Source organism: Bos mutus, chromosome 15, assembly GCF_027580195.1.
Source record: "Bos mutus isolate GX-2022 chromosome 15, NWIPB_WYAK_1.1, whole genome shotgun sequence".
In the NCBI taxonomy this organism is placed as follows: Eukaryota; Metazoa; Chordata; class Mammalia; order Artiodactyla; family Bovidae; genus Bos; species Bos mutus.
In genome coordinates this window covers 41,994,444-42,011,462 of record NC_091631.1, presented here as the reverse complement: position 1 = coordinate 42,011,462, position 17,019 = coordinate 41,994,444, and the positions used below count along the sequence as shown (strand labels likewise).

Genomic DNA, 17,019 nt, shown 5'->3' with positions numbered 1-17,019 from the left:
AGCAGAGTGTGTTGCACACCAGGTGGCACTCACCCAATGTTTGTTAAATAATGGAAATTAATTTACTGTGGCAGATTTACCAGCCAGTCTCTATGCTATTATAGGACTCTAGTCCCAGTCAGCCGAGAAACCAGACCTACTTAGGTAGCGCAGCTTTCAACCGATTTCAAAATTGTGAGCTCACACATTTCAGAGACATTTTATTTAACATGCAGAATTGGTTTCCCCATCAAAGTTTCCAGTAATGAGACAAGGAAAGGAAGGTTAACCCTAGGGTTTTGTTCTTTTTTTTTTTTTTTTTAAGTCTAGAGTCTCTTACTATGAGACATAAAACCATTCTCCTCTGAGCCCATCCCTGTTTTACCAAGTGAACACTTGTTGCAGAGCATGTGCTCTCAAGGTACGGGCTTCTTTACTTGCAGACATGGGCTCAGTAGTTTGGCTGTGGGGACTTAGTTGTTACCACAGTGTGGGATCTTCCCAGACCAGAAAATGAACCGGTGTCCCTTGCATTACAAGGCTGATTCTTAACCACCAGACCATCAGATCAGGAAGCCTCTTGGCTTCTTCTAATAGGCATTCTAACAGGTGTGATGTGATATTCACTGTGGTTTTGATTTGCATTTCTCTGATTAGAATTTCTGAGCACCTTTTCGTGTACTTATTAGGCATGTATATTTCTTCTTTGGAAAAATATCTATTTAGATCTTCTCTCCCCCACCTCTTTTATTTGCTATTGAGTTTGTGAGGCTTTATAGATTTTGGATATTAATCCCTATTCAATATATAATTTACAAATATTTTCTTTCTTTTAGTAGGTTGTCTCTTCATTTTATTCATGATTTCTCTTGCTGTGCAGAAGCTTTTTAGTTTAATGTAGTCCCATTTGTTTAATTTTGCTATTGTGTCCCTTGCCTGGGAATATCTAGAAAGATATTGCTAAGATCAATATCAAGTTTACTGAGTATGTTTTCTTCTAGGAGTTTTATGGTTTCTGGTGGGAATCTTATTCCAGATCTTGGAGGGAAAGCTTTGAGTTTTTCATTTTTGAGTATAGTTAGTATAGTAACACTATACTCAATGTTACTGTTGGGTTTTTCATATATAGTTTTAATTACGTAGAGGCACTTTCCTTCTGTTCCTAGTTGAAAGTTTTTTTATCATGAAAGGGTGTTAAGTTTTCCAGATACATTTTCTGTATCATTGAGGATAAGCATGTGCATTTTATTCCAATCATTCTTTTCCTGTGGAGTAACTAATTCATCAATTTTCATATTTCAAATAATTCTTGCATTCCAGAAATTAATCTCATTTGGTTATGTTATAGAGTCTTTTTAATGTGCTGCTGAATTCAATTTCTGGTATTTTGTTGAGGATTTCTATATCCATGATCATAAGGGATATTGGACGGTAGGGTTTTTGTTCTGTTTTGTTTTTTTCATTGCAGAATCTGACTTTGGTATCAGGATAATGTTGGCCTTGTAGGATAGATTAGGATGTGGTGCTTTTTCTTTCAGTTTTTGGAAATTTTTGAGTAGCATTGGTATTTGTTTTCTTCAAGTGTTTGTAGTATTCACCAGTGAAGCCATCAGATCCAGAGTTTCTCTTTACTAGAAGATTTTTGTTTACTGATTTAATCTCCTTGCTGGTTATATGTGTATTTGGATTATCTATTCCTTCAAGATTTAGTCTTGGTACATTTTGTGTTTCTAAGAATTTGTCCATTTCATCTAGGTTAGCCAACTTGTTGGTATACAGTTTTTTCACAGTACTCACATTATTTTTTTATTACTATAAAATTGGTGGTAATTAATGTCTGCAGTATTGTTTCTGATTTAGTAATTTAGTCTTCTTTTTTTCCCCCTTAGTCCCTCTAGCTAAAACATTGTTAATTTTGTCAGTGTTTTTGAAGAACCAGTTTTGGATTCACTGGTTTTCTCCACTGTTTATCTTCACTGTTTATCTCCATTTCTTTATCTCTCCTGTAATATAATATTTCATTCCTTCTGATAGTTTTGAGTTCAATTGTTCTTTGTTTCTAGTTTCTTAAGTTGCAAAGGTAGGTTGTTGATTTCAAATCTTTCTTGATTTTTAACATAAGGATTTGAGGCTGTAATTTTCCCCCTTAGCACTACCTTCACAGCATCACATAAGTTTTGGTGTATTGAATTTTCATTTTCATTCATCTGTAAGCATTTTCTGACTTTGCTTATTTCTTTGATCTATTGCTTGTTTCAAAGTGTGGCTTCATTTCTACAAGTTCTGATATTTTTCTGTTACTGATTTCTAACTTTATCCTGTTGTGACTGGTGAAGGTACTTTTTATGATGTCTATCTTTTTAGTCGATTGTGACTTAATTGGTGGCCTAACAAATGGTCTACCCTAGAAAATGTCCAGGTGGGAAGAATGGGAAGAATATGTATGCCATTATTCTTTGGCAGAGTGTTCTATAGATGTCTGTTAGATCTAGTTGGTTTATAGTGTTAAGTAATCTATTTTTTTATCTTCTGTTGGGTTGTTTATCCATTATTGGGAGTAGGGTATTGAAGTCTTCAGCTACTATTGAAGAACTATCTATTTCTACCATCAGTTCTGTCAGCTTTTGCTTCATATAGCTTGCATCTGTTAGTACACGTGAAAATTTTTATAGTTAATATATTTTCTTGATGTATTGAGCCTTTTATTACTATAGAATGTCTTTCTTTTTCTCTTGTAACTTTTTTTTGATTTAAGGTCTATTTTATCTGAATATTCAAAGTCAATTCATGCAAAAAACTCTTACCAGTGTGGATATGGAGAGAACATATCACAACATAGTAAAAGCTATTTATGACAAACCCACAGCCAATATAATACTTAATGGTGAAAAGATGAAAGACTTCTCACTAAAATCTGGAATAAGACAAGGGTTCCCACTCTCACCTTTTCTATTAACATAGTATTGGAAGTCCTAGCCACAATAATCAGACAAGAAAAAGAAATAGATAGTATTCAAATTGGAAGGGAAGAGGCAAAATTGTAATTTATGCAGATGACATGCTAGTATATATATAGAAAGTCCTAAAGAATCTACACAAAAACTATTAGAACTGATAAACTAATTCAGCAAAGTAGCAGGGTATAAGATTAACATACAAAAATTGATTGCATTTCTTTAATAATAAAATATCAAAAAGGGAATGTAAAAAAAAATACCTTTTAGAATCCTCTTGCACTGTTGGTGGAAATATAAATTGATACATCCACTATGGAAGACAGTATGGAGATTTCTTTTAAAAACTAGGAATAAAACTACCATACAACCCAGCAATGCCACTTTAAGGCATATACCCTGAGGAAACCAAAATTGAAAAAGACACATGTACCACAATGTTCATTGCAGCCCTATTTACAATAGCTAGGAAATGGAAGCAAACTAGATGTCCATCGACAGATGAATGGATAAAGAAGCTGTGGTACATATATAAAATGGAATACTACTCAGCCATAAAAAGAAACACATTTGAGTCAGTTCTAATGATGTGGATGAGCCTACAACCTATTATACAGAGTGAAGTAAGTAAGAAATAGAAAAACAAATATCATATATTAACACATATATATGGAATCTAGAAAGATGGTACTGATGAACCTATTTGCAGGACAGCAATGGAGATGCAGACATAGAGAATAGATTTATTGACACAGGTACAGGGAAAGAAGGAGAGGGCGATATGAATGCAGAGAGTAGCATGGAAGCATATACGCTACAATATGTAAAATAGATAATCAATGGAAATTTGCTGTATGACTCAGCAAACTCAAACTAAGGCTCTGTAACAACCTAGAGGGGTTGGGAAAAGGTCGGGGGTAGGAGGGAGGTTCAAGAGGGAGGGGACATATGTATGTGCAGCATGCATGCTAAGTTGCTTCAGTCGTGTCTGACTCTTTGTGACCCTATGGGACCCACCAGGCTCCTCTGTCCATGGGATTCTCCAAGCAAGAATAATGGAGTGGGTTGCCGTGCCCTCCTCCTGACCCAGGGATCAAACCCACTTCTCTTATGTCTCCTGCACTGGCAAGTAGGTTCTTTACCACTAGCGCTGCCTGGGAAGTCGAGACATATGTATGTGCTATGCTGTGCTTAGTCACTCAGTCATGTCTGACTCTTTGCAACCCCATGGACTGTAGCCCACCAGGCTCCTCTGAACATGGGGATTCTCCAGGCAGGCAAGAACACTGGAGTATGTTGCCATGCCCTCCTCCAGGGGATCTTCCCAACCCAGAAATTGAACCCAGGTCTCCAGCATTGCAGGCAGATTCTTTACCATCTGAGCTACCAGGGAAGCCTGAGCATATGTATACCTATGGCTAATTCATGTTAATGTGTGGCAGAAACCAAAGCAATATTGTAAAGTAATTATCCTTCAATTAAAAATAAATAAATATGGTGCATTGGGATGACCCTGAGGGATGGGATTGGGAGGGTGGTGGAAGGGGGATTCAGGATGGGGGACACATGTACACCCATGGCTGATTCATGTCAATGTATGGCAAAACCACTACAGTATTGTAAAGTAATTAGCCTCCAATTAAAATAAATAAATAAAAGAAATTTAACAAGTAATAGAATAAATGATGTTATACTTTTAATTGAATTAAACATTTGTTCATTTCCAAAACCAATACCTTTTAAAATTGCTCCCCCCAAAATAAAATAATTAGGAATAAATGTTTCCAAGGAGGTGAAAGATTTATATGCTGAGAAATATAAGACATTAATAAAAGAAATTGAAGATTATTCAAAGAAATGGAAAGATGTCCATGCTCTTGGGTTGGAAGAAGTAAGATGGTTAAAATGGACATACTACCCAAAGCAATCTACAGATTTAATGTGATCCCTATCAAATTACCCATGGCATTTTTCACAGAACTAGAACAAACAATCCAAAATTTACATGGAACCAAATCAGGATTGCCAAAGCAATCCTGAAGAAAAAGAACAAAACAGGAGGCATAACCCTCCCAGACTGCAAACAATACTACAAAGCTACAGTAATTAAAACAGTGTGACAGGGACTTCCCTGGTGGTTCAGTAGTTAAGACTTTGAGTTCCAATCCAGGGGGTGCAGGTTTGATCCCTGATTGAGGAGTAAGACCCTATATGCCAGGCAGTCAAAAAACCAAAATATAAAACAGGAGGAATATTGTAACAAATTCGATAAAGACTTTAAAAATTATCTACATCCCCCCCCAAAAAATCTGAAAGGAAGAAAAAACAGTGTGATCTTGGCATAAAAACAGACATTATGGATGAATGGAACAGGACAGAGTCCAGAAATAAGCCCACACACCTACAGTAAATTATCTTTGACAAAAGAAGCAAGAATATACAATTGGAAAAAGAAAGTCTCTTCAACAAGTGGTGCTGGGAAAGTTGGACAGATACCTGCATGTAAACCACTGGAGTTAACACTCTCTCACCGTGCACAAAACAAACTCAAAATGGTTTAAAGACTTAAACATAAGACAGGACACCATAAAACTAAAAGAGATCATAAGCAAAACATTATCTGACGTAATATGTGCTAATGTTTCCTTAGGTCAATTTCCCAAGGCAATAGAAAAAAAAAAAAAAAAAAAAGAAAGAAAAACAAAAATAAACAAATCAGACCTAATCAAATTTGCAAGCTTTTGCACAGCAAAGGAAACCATAAACAAAACAGACAACTTATGGAATGGGAGAAAATATTTGCAATCAATCTGCCTGACAAGGGTTTAATTTCCAAACTATACAAACAGCTCATACAACTCAACAACAACAACAAAAAAAGACCCAACCAAAAAATGGGTAGAATACCTAACTAGACATTTCTCCAAAGAAGAAATACAGAGGCTAATAGGCACGTGAAAAGATGGTCAACGTCATTAATTATTAGAGAAATGCAAATCAAAACTGCAAAGAGGTACCACTTCACATCAGTCAAAATGGCCATCATTAAAAATTTGGCAAAACTAATACAATTATGTAAAGTTTAAAAATAAAATAAAATTTAAAAAAAAAAAAATAAAATAATAAAATAATAAAATAAAAACTACAAGGAATTCCTTGGTGGGCCAGTGATTAAGATTCCACACTCTCACTGCCAGGGTCCTGAGTTCAATCCCTGGTCAGGGAACTAAGATCCCACAGGTTGTGCAGCACAGCCAAATAAATAAAAACGAAAACTCCACAAATAACAAATGCTGGAGAGGATATGGGAAAAAAGGGAACCCTCCTACACTGTTGGTGGGAATGTAAGTTGGTACAGCCACTGTGGCAAACAGTATGGAGGTTCCTCAGAAAAATGAAAACAGAATTACCATGTCATCCAGCAATCTTACTCCTCTGCACACAAAACTGTAAGTCAAAAAGATGCATGCACCCAGATGTTCCTAGCAGCACTATTCAGAAAACATGGAAATACCTAAATGTCCATCAATAGATGAATGGATGAAGAAGATGTGGTACATATATACAATGGTCTACTACTCAATAATAAAAAAGAACAAAATAGGACACGTAGGGGAATGTAGATCTGGTTCGAGTAGGGGGTTAAAGGGGCGGTGGGGCAAGATGGCGGCACACTTGTCCTACCGGCGAGTGAACCTCAACGTGCTGCGCGAGGCAGTGCGTTGCGAGCTGCGCGAGTTCCTGGACAAGTGCGTGGGAAGCAAGGCAATAGTTTGGGATGAGTATCTCACTGGACCCTTTGGCCTGATTGCACAGTATTCACTGTTGAAGGAACATGAAGTGGAAAAAATGTTTACGTTTAAAGGAAGTCGTTTGCCAGCAGCCGATGTCAAGAATATAACTTTTTTTGTCAGACCCAGGCTAGAATTGATGGATATCGTTGCTGAAAATGTGCTCAGTGAAGACAGACGTGGCCCAGCAAGAGATTTCCACCTTTTGTTCGTGCCACGACGTAGCTTATTGTGCGAACAGCGGTTGAAGGATCTGGGTGTTTTGGGATTCTTTATTCATAGGGAGGAGTATAGCCTAGTTCTTATTCCTTTTGATGGGGATCTCCTATCCATGGAATTGGAGGATGCGTTCAAAATATATAGCCGGGAGTGGGATTGCTATTTCACATGGCAATTCTAGTTTTTTAAGGAACCTTCATACTGTTTTCCATGGTGGCTGCACCGGTTTGTATTCCCACCAGTAGCGTGGGAGGGTTCCCTTTTCCCTTTGCTCCATACCCCCTCCAGCATTTATTATTTGTAGCCTTTATAATGATGGCCATTTTCACTGGTGTAAGGTGGTACCTCAATGTGGTTTTGATTTGCATTTTTCTAATGGTTAGTGACATTGAGCATCTTTTCATGTACCTACTGCTGCTGCTGCTGCTGCTGCTGCTGCTGCTAAGTTACTTCAGTCATGTCAGACTCTGTGCGACCCCATAGACAGCAGCCCACCAGGCTTCCCCGTCCCTGGGATTCTCCAGGCAAGAACACTGGCCATCAGTATACCTTTTTTGTAGAAATGTCCGTTTATACCGTATGCTTATTTTTTTTAATTGGACTGTTTATTTTTTCGTTAAGTTGTATGAGCTATTTGTATATTTTGGAAATTAAGCCCTTGTCCATCGCCTTGTTTGAAAATAACTTCTCCCAGTTCATATGTTGTCTTCATTTTGTTTATAGTTTCCCTTGCTTTGCAAAAGCTTATAAATTTGATTAGGTCCAAAAAAAAAAAAAAGAATAAAATAGGGGCTTCCCTTGTGGTTCAGTGGTAAAAAATATGCCTGCCAATGCAAGAGACCCTTGTTCAATCCCTGATCTAGGAAGAAGCCACATACCACAGGGCGATTAAGCCTGAGCTCTGGAGCCTGAGAGCTGCAGCTACTGAAGCCTGCATACCCTAGAGCCCATGCTTCACAAGAGAAGCCACCCTGATGAGAAGCCCATGCACAGCTATAGAAAAACCTTCCCAGCAATATAGACCCAGCCAAAAATAGTTTTTTTTAATCCTGCAGCTCAATTCCAGAAAAATAAAGCGACCCAATCAAAAAATGGGCCAAAGAATTAAACAGACATTTCTCCAAAGAAGACATACAAATGGCTAACACATGAAAAGGTGCTCAACATCGGTCATTATCAGAGAAATGCAAATCAAAACCACAGTGAGGTACCATCTCACGCCAGTCAGAATGGCTGCTATCAAAAAGTCTACAAACAAGAAATGCTGGAGAGGGTGCAGAGAAAAAAAGGAACCCTCTTACACTGTTGGTGGGAATGCAAACTAGTATAGCCACTATGGAGAACAGTGTGGAGATTCCTTAAAAAGCTGGAAATGGAACTCCCATATGACCCAGCAATCCCGCTGCTGGGCATACACACCGAGAAAACCAGAATTGAAAGAGACATGTGTACTCCAATGGTCATCACAGCACTATTTACAATAGCTAGGACATGGAAGCAACCCAGATGTCCATCGGCAGATGAATAGATAAGAAAGCTGTGGTACATATACACAATGGAATATTACTCAGCTATTAAAAAGAATGCATTTGAATCAGTTCTAATGAGGTGGATGGAACTGGAGCCTATTATACAGAGTGAAGTAAGTCAGAAAGAAAAATACCAATACAGTGTATTAACGCATATATATGGAATTTATAAAGGTGGTAACGATGACCCTATATGCGAGATACCAAAAGAGACACAGATGTAAAGAACAGACTGTTGGACTCAGTGGGAGAAGGCGAGGGTGGGATGATTTGAGAGAATAGCATTGAGACATGTATATTATCATATGTGAAACAGATTGCCAGTCCAGGTTCGATGCATGAGACAGGGTGCTCAGGGCTGGTGCACTGGGATGACCCTGAGGGATGGGATGCGGAGGGAGGTGGGACGGAGGGTCAGGATGGGGAACACATGTACAACCATGGCTGATTCATGTGAATGTATGGCAAAAACAACTACAATATTGTAAAATAATTAGCCTCCAATTAAAATAAAATATATATATATGTTTTAAAATTAATAGCTTTTTAAAATAAAAAAGAATAAAATAATGTCATTTGCGTCATGGGTGTGACTAGAGATTATCACACTAAGTGAGGTAAGTCAGAAAGAAAGACAAATACTATATGGTATCGCTTATATGTAGAATCTAAAATATGACACAGATGAACGTATATACAAAACAAAAACGGACTCATGGACATAGAGAATGCACTTATGGTTGCCAAGCAAGGAGGGTTTGGGAGGGATGCAGTGGGAGGTTCAGGTTAGCAGATGTAAGCTTTTGTATATAGAATGGATTGACAACAAGGTCTTACTGTATAGCACAGAGAATGAACCATAATGGAGAAGAATATTTTTTAAAAGAATATGTGTGTATATGTGTGTGTGTGTATAACAATCACTTTGCCATACAGCAGAAATTAACATAAAAAAGGGAAAAAATACACTAAAATAACAGGCAACTTGAAATCATATATTGAAAGACTGTACTGAGCACCCTGGAAAAGGTACCCAGCATGACTGACTCCAAGGCATATTCTAATAAAAAATAATGAGAACTTAAAGAAAAAATGAACTAAAAATATAAGCTCAATAATAAAAGTTTTAGGAGTCTCTTTCATCTAGAAATTTAAAAATTATGCTGGCAAACTCATCCGAGGGGCAGGGGTTGGGGGTGCCATCAAGTGAGTGTCTCATGGGCTCCTGCCAGTTCTTGGCTTGAGTCCTACGCACTCAATCCACAGTGCTCTCCCTGTGCAGAGTAAGGCAACGGCACAAAATCCCTCCTTGGTACATTCCGTTATGTGCACTCATGTATGTTTTTCCTAACAATGGAGGAGGGTGAGGGCCTGTAACAGAACAACCCAATTCTTTTTTTTTAATTGGAGGCTAATTGCTTTACAATATTGTGGTGGTTTTTGCCATACACTGACATGAATCAGCCCTGAGTGTACATGTGTACTCCCGTAACACCCTGAATGTGCCTCATCTTGTCTGATCTCGGAAGCTAAGCAGGGTCAGGCCTGATTAGTATTGGATGGGAGGACAACCCAATTCTTGATCTCAATGATAAAATTATATATGAGAATACACTGCATTCTTAGGTAGTAAGAAATGGAACATTAGGTGAGGACTGTGTTTTCTGTTGGATAACCATAACCACAGGCAGCAGTAAGCCAGAGGTAAAGCTGTTAGAAATCATTTATGCATTAAGATCTGATGTGCCCTTCCAGCACTGAGAGAAAGAAGAGTTTCTCTCACTAATGGATGAAATTCCGTTATTAGATATTCATTCCTTTGGCTTAAGCTTTATCCTTAGCACTTTGGAAATATTTAAAGCACTTGGCTGTTTTGATGGAAATTCTCAGGATCCTTTCAAGCTGCCTACTGCAGGAAAACTAAAGCATAATTGTCCCCATACTTCCTTAAAGCTACTGTCTTAGGGTCATTATTTTTTTCCAATTACATTTCTCATGTGAGAAATGAAAGACAGAGTTGGATAGATCTGTATTTCTTCCCTTCTGTTTTCTGCTGGTGAGCAGTCAAGAAACTAGGTGTTCGACAGCAGCATTCCAGGGCCCAACATTTCATGGCTGTCAACAGTGAGTGAGTGAAAGTCGCTCAGTCGTATCCGACTCTTTGCGACCCCATGGACTATACAGTCCATGGAATTCTCCAGGCCAGAGTACTGGAGTGGGTAGCCTTTCCCTTCTCCAAGGTAGCTGTGGCAACACCAGGGGCAGTGTCCCGATCCCCGGATCTCAGGCTTCATGAGATTTTCTTCCTAAGTTCAAGTGTGCAGACTTCTGAGTCCCCATCTTTTGGTTATGGTAACAGTAGCATCTTCCAGAACTACACACATTATTTTTTAACATATAGTTCCCTGTATGAAATTCCTTTCTGTTAAAATACCTAAAGTAGCTTCTATTTAAAAAACTGAATTGGGACTGTCACATGTGAATAAGCAGCTTAGTGGAAAATGGATAAAAGATTGTGGGGCAATAAACCTCCTAGTAAGGGGATGAGCTTCAAAACTTGAGAAAACAGAGCTCATGGAAAACCAGTCCCATTGAAAATTGGACTGAAGGATGCCTTCCCTGAAAATGGCTTCTCTTAGAAGAACTCACCAGTAAGTCAGGCCGGGTTCTCCATAAAAAATAAAATAAGTAGTTATAATCCGTGTCTCTCAACTAACCTCCAAGTAAATCTCATTGCCACCACTGTGTCCCTCATTTGTTCTTTGTTCTTCTATTTCACCTCCTTCACCCCCTTCTCACTTTAGTAAAATTAAAGAATAAGACTGAAGTGTTCCTCACAACTATTTTCACTAGATGCTACTATTTTCTAGACTTAGGAAAAAGTCGTCAGTAGAATGACTTACAGAATATGATCCATATATGATCTGATATCGACATATGATCAAAATTTACCCTGTACCTCTTAAGACTGTAGAAAAGTCAAATTAATGGAAGAGGTCTTGTTGAAACATTTAATGCTGAAGTACACCACAGAGGTAAGAATAACTTTTCTAACAACCTCCACCTCATCCTGCTGTCACCGCAGGACCTGAAATCTATCTTCCTATAGAGAGAGCAGAAAGGATTTCACAGCCTAATTTTGGCCCAGTGAAAACTCCTCAACTTCTGAAGCAAAAGAAACAAGTTGTCCCAGATTGACCACAAGAGAAAGTGGGAAAAGGAAAAAACAACAATTCTCTAACCTGTGATCTCTGAGCCTTTGGGATCTTCTATGAACCCATTCTTCACATTCTTATTTTAACTTATTTTCTTATTTCTTATTTTAACGAACGGGAGGTTTGCTGTGCATGGCACTTATTGGTGCTGGAGAGAAGCTAGGCATTGATTTCTTAAGTGTGTGTGACTACTGCTTACTGCTTAAAGTATGCTGAGGACAACTGACCCAGGGCTGTAGGGTTTCCAAAGGACATATAAAACCCTTTTGGTCTTTGATGCCAAAAAGTGACTTGGAATTACAGAAATCAATACAAGACTGACATCTGAAAGTTAGCTGATATCACACCAGCTACAAGGATATTTGCCTGGAAAGAGAAACACAGTTTCTACTCATGTCCCCAGAGCGCTATTATTCAGGGACATAGCCTGAATCACTGAGTTTCTTCCACATCACAGACTTTGTCTTCACTACGACTGTGGCTCCTGAGAGAAACTACAAAACACCCACTTGTCAGGTGTCCCCTGCCTGATGACCTCCATTAAACCAGGTAAGACTAAGAAGAAGAGACCAAGAAAATAGCCTCTGGAAGACTGAAGCAGGCATCACAACAATTCATTATTGCCATCCTGATCACTACTAAGTTCTCACTGTGTCTGTAGGCTCTTCACTCACACCCAGTTCTAACTTGCCTGTCTGTTGTTGCAAAAGACCAGGAGGAGGATTCTGGGAAGGTGGCAGAGTAGGAAGTACCAGGTCTCTGTCTCCCCACAGTGCCAACAATTGGGCTGGTAAACCTGTCTAATGTAATTACTTTGGAACTCTGGAGTCTGTTGAAGGCTTGCAACTTCAAAGTGAAGACTTGGACTAAAAACCGCAGTTTATGTTAGCCAATTACCTCATCAGCAAGTCACAGCCCACCAATCTACCATCCCCATCTATGAGGCAGTCAGCTGTGCATGTGTTCCTGAAGTAGGCTGCAAACAGCTTATGGGAGCCAGAGTAGACCAAAAGGACCCTGTTCTGCAAATATCAGGGAACTGTGCTCTGACTGCTGATCATTGGTTTTTATCACAGAGGTTGAGACAAGGAGGAGGATCTGAGGGGCATTGTTGCACCTCCTCTCATCCTTGCAAGCCTTTCTCCTCTGCCTGTTGTGACGTCCAAGGGACTTAATGGGCCAGCACGCATTTTCTCTCCCATTCAGTTTTCTCTTTTACCTATAGGAAAACAGATTAAAAACTAAGCTACTCAAAACGACTGCATATACAAGGGAAATTAGAAAACGACCACACAGACACACGGGGAAAATTCAGAAGAGATCTGAGGAGACTTTAAGTTTACACATTGGGTTGATTCTCAGCAAAAAAAACCCAACATTTTGGGGCACAAAATGTATAAAGACGTGATTTTTAAAATCAACCAACTGAAAAGGATGGGGATAGAGATGTAATGTAATGGAGCTAACGGGGTTTTTTTGTTTATATATTTTTTTTAAATTTGGCCATGCTGCACAGCATACAGGATCTTAGTTCACTGACCACAAATGGGACCTGTGCTCCCTGCAGTAGAGGTGTGGAGTCTCAACCACTGGACCACCAGGGAAGTCCCTGGAGCTGAGTTTTTTGTATGTTATTGAGGTTTAGCAGGTATAGATTGAAATTAGAGTGTATAACTTTAGGGCATTAAATGTGATCCCTATGCCAGTGACAAGGAAAGTAGCTATAGAATTACAAAAAGGAAATGAGAAATGTATTTAAACATATATGACAAAAAATCAACTGAACACAAAAGAAGGCAGTAATGCAGGACATGAGGGACAGAAAAGCTATTAGGCATTTAGAAAACAAATAGCAGAATGGAGGTCTAATTAAACATAAGTGGATCAAGCTCTCTGGTTAAAAGACAAAGATCAGCAAAATGGATAAAAACACAGGGTTAACCTACATGTTCCAAAGAATCCCTTTTGATCCAAGACACAAACGTATTAAAAGCAAAAGGATTAGAAAAAAGATACTCTATGCAAATAGTAACCAAAAGAGAGCAAAACTGGCTATACTAATATCAGAAAAAATACTTTATTTTCATTGAAATATAGTTGATTTACAATGTGTTAATTTCTGCTGCACAGCAAAGTGATTCTTTATATATATATATATTCTTTTTTTTACATATTCTTTTCCATTATGGTTTATCATAGTATATTGAATATAGCTCTCTGTGCTATACAGTGGGACCTTGTTTTTTATCTATTCTGTATATAAAAGCGTACATCTGCTAACCCCAATCGCCTACTCCATCCCTCCCTCCATTCCCTCTGAGTTTCTGTTTCGTAGATAGTTTCATTTGTGTCGTATTTAGACTCCACATACAAATGATGTCAAATGGTATTCATCTTTCTCTTTCTGACCCACTTAGGATGATAATCTCTAGTTGCATCCACGTTGCTTGCTGAAAATGGCATCATTTCATTCTTTTTATGGGTGGGTGAAAATTCCACTGTGTTTATACATAACACATCTTCTTTATTAATTCACCAGTTGATGGGCATTTAGTTTGTTTTCATGTCTCGACTCTTTTGAATAGTGCTGCTATGAATATAGGGTGCGTGTATCTTTCTAAATTGTAGTTTTGTCCAGGTATATGCCCAGGAGTGGAACTGCTGGATCCTATGGTAATTCTATTTTCAATTTTCTGAGGAACCTCCATACTGTTTTCACAGTGGCTATACAAACATACATTCCCACCAAGAGTGGAGGAGGGTTCCCTTTTCTTCATATCCTCTTCAGCATTTATGATCTGTAGACTTTTTAATGATGGCCATTCTGACCAGTGTGAAGTGGTACCTCTTTGTGGTTTGATTTGTATTTCTTTAATAATTAGTGATGGTGAACAACTTTTCGTGTGCCTATTGGCCATCTTTGTTTCTCTTGAGAAATGTCTATTTAGGTCTTCTGCTCATTTTTCAATTGGATTGTTTGATTGTTTTATATTAATAGTATTTGTTCTGTTCTCTTCAGTTGCTTTGGCTTTCTTCAAGAATTTAGACACACATAGACACACACTTTGCAGATATTTAATGTCATTTTCTCTTAAATCCTTTTTAATTTCTTTCATGTTTTTAAGTTAAAATTTTCCTCCCTTTCATTGTATGTTTCTCTTTATGTTACTACCAATGCTATTTATTAACTAATGTATTACTTTTACTTCATTTCTAAAGTGTTATATCTTTTTTTCCTACCTTTCCTGTTTTATAAGCTGCATTATCAAATATTCCTGTTTTCTTTTTTCCAATAATATTATGTCTGACTTGTTTTTCATTATAATTTAAGTTGTTTTTTGAACTGTGGTGTTGGAGAAGACTCTTGAGAGTCCCTTGGACTGCAAGAAGCCCCAACCAGTCCATCCTAAAGGAGATCAGTCTTGGGTGTTCATTGGAAGGACTGATGCTGAAGCTGAAACTCCAATACTTCGGCCACCTCATGCGAAGAGTTGTCTTATTGGAAAAGACCCTGATGCTGGGAGGGATCAGCGGCAGGAGGAGAAGGGGATGACAGAGGATGAGATGGCTGGATGGCATCACCGACTCAATGGACATGAGTTTGAGTAAACTCCAAGAGTTGGTGATGGACAGGGAGGCCTGGCGTGCTGCGATTCATGGGGTCGCAAAGAGTTGGACACGACTGAGCGACTGAACTGAACTGAAGTTGTTTTTTATGTATTTTCTCATTTTCTTAATTTCATTCATCTTGTTTATTTGAAATAGTAGATATAGTTTTCCTTTATTTGTGGACATGTCATTCTGGTTTGTTTTCATTGCTTAAAAGGATGTTACTCTGCTACTAATTTTCCTATTTTTCTGATAATAGTTTTGAGTAGGTTTGACTACTTTTCTTTCCTGTTACTTATATATTAATGAGATGAGTTTTCTTCCCTAGAAGGGAGGACGGTCAGTGTAGGTTTCCTAGCTTCAGGATTCTGGAGCTCTCTCTTCTGTCATTTATTTGAAGTTTTTTTTTTTTAAACCCACTGTGCTTTGTGAGGTTGGCTGTCTCCTTTCCCCTTTGCTTTCTTGTGCCCCTATTGTTCATGCTCAGCATGAGAGCTCTGTCCTAGAAGTGAGACTTGAGTCTAGCGTAGAGGTCACCCCAGCACTCTCTGATTTAACGCGGTCCCCTTGCACTCACCTGCAACTGTAGTCTACAAAATGCCTCCCACTTTGGACTGATGTTCTCTGGGAAATATATGTGCAATGCATATGAAGACAAAGAATTTCTAGTAATATCCAAATCATACGTATCAATATGGAAAAGAAAACTACCCATATGTGCCAAGGTTAAAAACAGGCAATCTATAGAGGAGAAAACCTGAATGTCAAATACACATGAAAGGGTGCTTCATCTCACTAGCAATGGAAAGTGCTAATTAAAATATGAAAATAGAGTTTCATCTGATTCACTGTTGAAGGCATGACAATAAGCTAATATAACAATGACCCCCAAAAAAATTCAAATCTCAGATTCTGTTCAAAAACAACCATCACCTTGTGGATATTCTGAAAAAAGAAAGTCAGGAAAAAATATCTGATAAGAAGAGAAAATTATATCTCTGTTGCTCTGTCTCTGGTCTCTGGACCTTTGCTTATACTTCCCATATCCTAGAATATTCTCTCTCCACCTCTTTATCTAGTTAATTCCTACTCATCTCTTAGGTCTTACATTAATTGTCATCAGTTTTAAGAAAATATCTGACTCCCGGTAGACTAAGATAGACGCCCCTGCTATGTCAGTTTCTGGCATTTTATACTTTCTCCACCATAGAATTTTTCAAACATTATTGTGACAGTCAGTTTTATGTGTCACCTTGGGTAGGTTATAGTGCTGTTATTCATCAAACCCTAATTGAGGTGTTGCTGTGCAGACAGTTTATAGATTTGGTTCACATCTATAATTAGTTGACTTTATGTAAAAGAGATTATCTTCCATAATTATGGTACACCTGTTGCAAGTAGTTGAAAGGCTTTGAGATCAGAACCCAGGGTATCCTGAGGAATAAAATCCTGCCTGTGAACTACAGTGTCACCTTGAGAATGTCCAGCCTTCCTTTCTTTTTTTTTTTTAATTTATTTTTTTTTAATTTATTTTTAAATTGAAGGATAATTGCTTTACAGAATTTTGTTTGTTTCTGCCAAACATCAACATGAATCAGCCATAGGTATACTGTTCCCCCTCCTTCTTCAACCTCCCTCCCATCTGCCTCGCCATCCCACCCCTCTAGGTTATTACAGAGCCCCTGTTTGAGTTCCCTGAGACACACAGCAAATTCCCATTGGC

The 17,019-nt window shown here is 38.2% G+C and overlaps 1 pseudogene; it reads left to right on the top strand.

Annotated features, from left to right (window-relative positions):
* The first annotated feature begins 6,544 nt into the window (after positions 1-6,544).
* LOC138990920 (vacuolar protein sorting-associated protein 33A pseudogene) lies at positions 6,545-7,124 on the top strand (annotated as a pseudogene).
* Positions 7,125-17,019: the final 9,895 nt, after the last annotated feature.